Raw genomic sequence first — 6757 nt, forward strand, 5'->3', positions numbered from 1 at the left:
TGGGTGACAAGAGTGAAACTCCATCTCAAATTAAAAAATAAAAAAGAAAGTAAAAGCAGAAGACAGAAAAATGTTATGAAGGGCTGTCAATCTAAAATAATCAAAAGGCTGAAAATTCAGTTTTAGAGTTTATTCAGGTTAAAAGCAAGAAACAGTCATCCGGGAGACAAAGACTCCAGGTGTGATGGCATGTGCCTGTAGTCCCAGCTACTCATGAGGCTGAGGCAGGAGAATCACTTGAACCCAGAGGATGGAGGTTGCAGTGAGCCCAGATCACACCAGTGCACTCCAGTCTGGATGACAGGAAAGAAAGAAAGAAAGAGACAGAGACAGAGAGAGAGGGAGGGAGGGAGACAGGGAGGAAGGGAAACTTAACAAAATTTTCCAAGTCCCCATCTCATCTCTGTCACATTTGTTCACGTGATGACACCACTTGTAGCTATCCTAAGACCTCAGAGTGATTACAGGGAGCTCACTTCAATTTCTACCCCATATTTCAAACGTGTCTGCTATATATTTTTTTCAATAGGCCTCATCTACCTCACTAAGAAAGACACCATTATCATGTTTAATCTGTCTCCACATCTGCCACAGTGCTGACTGCTTGATCTGATCCTCTGGACTATTGCATTACTACTTCAATTAAGTGATCAGAATGTGGTATTTAAAACCTATAAGTGGCCTCAAACTCTTCAGTAAAAAACAATTTATCATTGCATTGCAAAAATTCCAAACTATTCATCAGAACTGCAAAAAGTCTTGTGTGAGATTCCATGGGGTAAGGAGAGCAGTGAGAAAGCTGTAACGGTAAGACAAGAAAGTGGCTTTGATGCATATGTAGCTGGGGATAAAAATAAAGAGAGAGTCTGGGCGCGGTGGCTCATGCCTGTAATCTCAGCACTTTGGGAGGCCGAGGCGGGCAGATCACAAGGACAGGAAATCGAGACCATCCTGGCTAACATGGTGAAACCCCGTCTCTACTAAAAATACAAAACGAAATTAGCCGGGTGTGGTGGCGGGCGCCTGTAGTCCCAGCTACGCTGGAGGCTTAGGCAGGAGAATGCGTGAACCCGGGAGGCGGAGCTTGCAGTGAGCCGAGATCACACCATTGCATTCCAGCCTGGACGGCAGAGTGAGACTCCGTCTCAGAAAATAAATAAATAAATAAATAAAATAAAAATAAATAAATAAATAAAGAGAGAGTGAGAAACTGGAGATAATTATAAAATAAAACAAGCAGAATTTTATTTTCTAAATTCAGTCATTCAGTTGAAGAGCAGGTGTCCTCTCTCCACATGCAAAATCAATGCTATTTCTTTACTCTAAATGTTTCAGTCTCTTACCTGAAACATGTAATATTACTCTAATAGAAACAGTTTTCTCGGCTGGCCGGGCGCAGTGGCTCACGCCTGTAATCCCAGCACTTTGAGAAGCCGAGGCAGGCAGATCATGAGGTCAGGAGATCGAGACCATTCTGGCTAACACGGTGAAACCCCATCTCTACTAAAAATATAAAAGATTAGCCAGGCATGGTGGCACACGCCTGTAGTCCCAGCTACTCGTGAGGCTGAGGTAGAAGAATTGCTTGAACCCAGGAGATGGAGGTTGCAGTGAGCCCAGATAGCGCCACTGCACTCCAGCCTGGGTGACAGAGTGAGACTCCATCTCAAAAAAAAAAAAAAAAAAGCTTTCTCTTAAATGTTGAGTATCTGCTTCACACCCAGCACTGTCCTCTGTATTTGTTTACTTTATATAAACATTAAAACAACTCCATAACTTATAAAACATCCTAAATTTCCACCGGAAAAAAAGTCAGCCTGGTAAAATTTTAAAATTGTATGATGTCACTTAAAATAAATAGAGGGAAAAATTAACTAAAGAAAATTTTGACTTAAATAGTTTTTTCTCCAATCAGTAAGGGAGAAAATGGAATGCAATAGTGAAATAAAATGTAATATGCTCACTCACTGTAGAACTAAATCTTCAAATTAACTTCTGAGCAACATTAAATTTTATGAAATCGCCGGGTGTGGTGGCTTACGCCTGTAATCTCAGCACTTTGGGAGGCCGAGGCGGGTGGATCACGAGGTCAGAAGATCAAGACCATCCTGGCTAACACGGTCAAACCCTATCTCTACTAAAAATACAAAAAATTAGCCGGGCGTGGTGGCGGGCACCTGTAGTCCCGGCTACTTGGGAGGCTGAGGCAGGAGAATGGCATGAGCCCAGGAGACGGAGCTTGCAGTGAGCCGAGATGGCACTACTGCACTCCAACCTGGGTGACAAAGCAAGACTCCATCTCAAAAAAAATAAAATAAAATAAAAAATAAATTTTATGAAAACATTCTTAAAATCCCTGAGCAGAAAATGTAAAAATATTTCACAAACTTTGGAACAAAAAAATTATATATTTGTTCTCATGTGAATAATATGCAAGTAAACAAAAAGTATACATAAACAAAACTATACATAAGAAAGATTCTGAACCCAGGAGACTTGAGATTTGGGAAAAATAAGTTCAGTGTGCAATAGAGAAACTAATTTTACTTTAAGCATTGTGAAGTTCCTGATTTGCTAGCAAATTGCGGATTTGACACCATTTTTTTGGTCCACTATTTTCTTTTCCATTTAAAGAAGTGTACACACACACACACACACACACAGAAATTTGTTCCTCTATATTTCTCTTACACTTATAGTTTATTTTTAGCTTAATATATTTGTATATTGCATTCAATGTAAATCAAAACCCAAAAACATCTTTATGTGTTCAGTTGGAAAAATATTCAGTAATTTTTTTTTTTTTTTTTTTGAGATGGAGTCTCACTCTGTCACCCAGACTGGAGTGCAGTGGCGCGATCTCGGCTCACTGCAACCTCTGCCACCCAAGTGCAAGCGATTCTTCTGCCTCAGCCTCCTGAGTAGCTGGGATTACAGGCGCACGCCACCACTCTCGGCTAATTTTTTATATTTTTAGTAGAGATGGGGTTTCACCATCTTGGGCAGGCTGATCTTAAACTCCTGACCTGGTGATTCACCCGCCTCAGCCTCCCAAAGTGCTGGGATTACAGGCGTAATTTATAATCATTTAAATTAATCATTTAAATTTAATCATTTATAATGATTTGAAATTCAGAAACTATGGCTTCCAATTACATTCCTATACGATTTTTTTTTTTTTTTTTTTTGAGACCAAGTCTCACTCTGTTGCCCAGGCTGGAGTGCAGTGGCATGATCTCGGCTCACTGCAACCTCCAGCTTCTGGGTTCAAGCGATTCTCCTGACTCAGCCTCCCGGGTAGCTGGGATTACAGGCACATGCCACCATGCCTGGCTAATTTTTGTACTTTTAGTAGAGATGGGGTTTTGCCATGTTGGCCAGGCTGGTCTTGAACTCCTGACCTCAGGTGGTCCACCCACCTGTGCCTCTCAAATTGTTGGGATTACAGGTGTGAGCCACCCTCCTGTTCCTGTTATCTTGATTTCTGAATTTTATGCTAAACTTTATGAGATGGGACTGGGCACCTTCTAGAAGTTTGTTCATATTACTAAGTGTTTACTGAATATCCTGTTATGGAAATAAGTTAGTGATATGTGTATTGCCTGAAAGAGATAAATACTTTTGCTTTTCTCATTGAGCTATAAAATGTAAGCACCTTAAATTTTTTTCCCTTGCATAAACACGGCGTTTCAGTAATTTTTCTGGATTTATCTACCACTTAGTTTCTAAAACTAAGTGAACATCTCTGACTTGGAAATTAAAGCCTGAGCCCTGTGACTCCAAGCTAAGGGCAATATAGAGCCTGCAAAAGGAGGTTATTGAAGACCTTGAAGACCTAGTCAGTTCTTTCTAGGGAGCCTCTCCTGCAGATGTCCCAGCCTGCTCACCCCAGCCATGGAAGAAGTCTTTTTACTGAGATAAGCAGCAGAGCCCAGGAAAGCTGGGGACCCACAGGCAGATGCAGTTAGAGTTAGAATAGATGGGAATTGGGAGGATCTTACTGAAAATAAAGGTGTTGCTGTTTTGGGGCAGTTTCTAGACTTTGTAAAATAAAACAAATTCAGATTTAGGTAAGAAGTTCTGAATCCCAACAACAGAAAAAAGTGCCAAGTATAAGATTTTTAAGGATATCAACGTGTATAGGCAGACAAGGACTTTCTTTCGTAGAGAATAGCAAACAAGTTTAGAAAGAAGATGGAGTAAGAATGGTATGATATAAGGGGGCAAAATTAGATTCTAGATCAGAGAATGTTTTACCCTGAAGTTAGCATGTTCTTAAGGAGAGACAGAAAATGGGGTTGTATGTTGGCTCAGACTGAGGGTACTCAAAGGTCAGGAGCCCTGAGATAAGAGAAAAATTTAAGCAAAGTTGATTTAAAAATATTTTGACCACTGAAGAAAAGTATTTAGCTGATTCTTTTATAAGAAACAGGTGGAAATTTGCAGAGTCTGTATCTGGCTATGTGATAAGTAAGAAAATACAAAACCATCTAAGTCATAATAGGAAAAAGTGTTTCTCTTAAGCTGTCGGTGAAGACCACAAAGGATGGAGAACTTTATTAATTTATTTATTTATTTATAGACAGTCTCTCTCTGCCACCCTGGCTGGAGTGGGAAAGAGTGCAAGGAATTTTTTTTAGATGGAGTCTTGCTCTGTCACCCAGGCTGGAGTGCAGTGGTGTGATCTCCACTCACTGCAACCTCCGCCTCCCGGGTTCAAGCAATTCTCCTGCCTCAGCCTCTTGAGTAGCTGGGATTACAGGTGCATGCCACCACCCCAGCTAATTTTTGTATTTTTAGTACAGACAGGGTTTCACAATGTTGGCCAGGCTAGTCTCAAACTCCTGGCCTCAGGTCATCTGCCCGCCTCGACCTCCCAAAGTGCTGGGATTATAGGCATGAGCCACAACGCCCCGCCAAATTTTTCTTTCTTTTTCCAAAAATGTCATGGCATAAAATATCATTGCCCACACCTTAGAATTCAGTTGCTGCCACCAATTTTTGATTCAGTAGTACTGAGTAGTGAAATTAAGGACCTACAAATTTAAAATATTTTCTAAATATTTAGAAAGTTCTGTTATGAATCAATATTAATTTTTTAGAATTTTCTATTATATCCTCTTTACTAAGCATAATACTAGGTTGGTAATTAAAGAATTCAGTAAGATTTATGTTTTTTTTTTTCTTAATAAAACAGGTATTGCTGTCTCTAAGCCAGACTTGATCAACTGCTTGGGGCAAAACAAAGAGCCCTGGAATACAAAGAGAAATGAGATGGTAGCCAAACACCCAGGTAGGTGAGAGCGAATGAAGCAGATGACACAGATGAAAGGTACACAAATCAAGGAGGCAGCCAGTCTTTAAAATGTGGTCTGGGGAGCTGTGCTTTGATGGAAAGTTTCTGGGAAGCCCGAGTCATTTTTTTCTTTTTCTCTCACATAGGGTGGGACACGTTCTGCCCCATGCTTTTAAATTCTCTAAGGATTCTACTTTTGCTTCAGTAATCTTCCTTCAAGTTCACAGTGTGAGTCAAAGTTTTCTTTATGGCTTACCAGGAACTGCACAAACTGACTGCTTTGCCATTGCTTTTGGGGACATACAAATATCTGCATATTTTTGAGAAACTCTATGTTAAAACATTTTTAAAATTCTTTTTTTGCATCATGTCTAAAATGCGTGAGAATAGTAGTTTCTGTTTCATTGGTGATTGTCCATTTTTCTGCACATGCCATTCTGTTTTTATTACTATAACATTGAAATATAAAGTTTTTTTTACTAAATTTTTTTATTTTTAAATTTTTATCCATGTGTTTATTCATTTAGAGGCTGGGTTGTGAGACTTGCTGTGGGGGGATATGCAAGCAGGGTACTGCTTATGTCTTCATTTTACTGTGTTGCATACTTTATATATATAGATTCATAGATGGAATTGCTATATTATATGATAATTTCATTTTTAATTATTTGACAAACATTCATGATGTTTTTTATGATGGCTGCATCTTTTTTCTCATCAACAACTTACATAGGTTTCAGTTTCTTTACATCATCAGCATAGTTGGTATTTTTGAAAAAATTTGTAGTGGCCATTCTAATTGATGTCAGGGAATTTTGTTTTGTATTGTGATTTTGTTTTTCATTTTTCTATAGGTTATTAATTATGTGCAACCTTTCAAATGCTTCTTCCCATTTGTGTATCTTTTTTTTAAATTAAAATTTAGTTTAATCATTTGTCCATTTTTTTTTAAGATGAAGTTTCACTCTTGTTGCCCAGGCTGGAGTGCAATTGTATGATCTCAGCTCACTGCAGCCTCCGCCTCCTGGGTTCAAGTGATTCTTCTGCCTCAGCCTCCCAAGTAGCTGAGATTACAGGCATGCACCACTATACCCAGCCAATTTTTTATTTTTAGTAAAGACAGGGTTTCACCATGTTGGTCAGGCTGGTCTCAAACTCCTGACCTCAGGTAATCCACCCATCTTGGCCTCCCAAAATGCTGGGATTACAGGCTTGAGCCACTGTGCCCAGCTATATCAACTTTTTAAATTACAATTTAATAAAAACTAGAGAATAATAGCCAAATAAGAATTTAAAAACTCACCAATACGTGGACAGTAAACAACATGTTCCTGGACAACCAATAGGTCAAAAGAAAAAGCAAAGGGAAATCAGAAAGTATAATGAGAAAAAAGAAAAAAGAAACAAAGCATACAATGACTCCTGGGATACAAAAAAAAAAAAAACCCACAAAACAGTTCT

This window comes from Gorilla gorilla, chromosome 6 (genome assembly GCF_029281585.2).
Source record: "Gorilla gorilla gorilla isolate KB3781 chromosome 6, NHGRI_mGorGor1-v2.1_pri, whole genome shotgun sequence".
Taxonomy (NCBI): domain Eukaryota; kingdom Metazoa; phylum Chordata; class Mammalia; order Primates; family Hominidae; genus Gorilla; species Gorilla gorilla.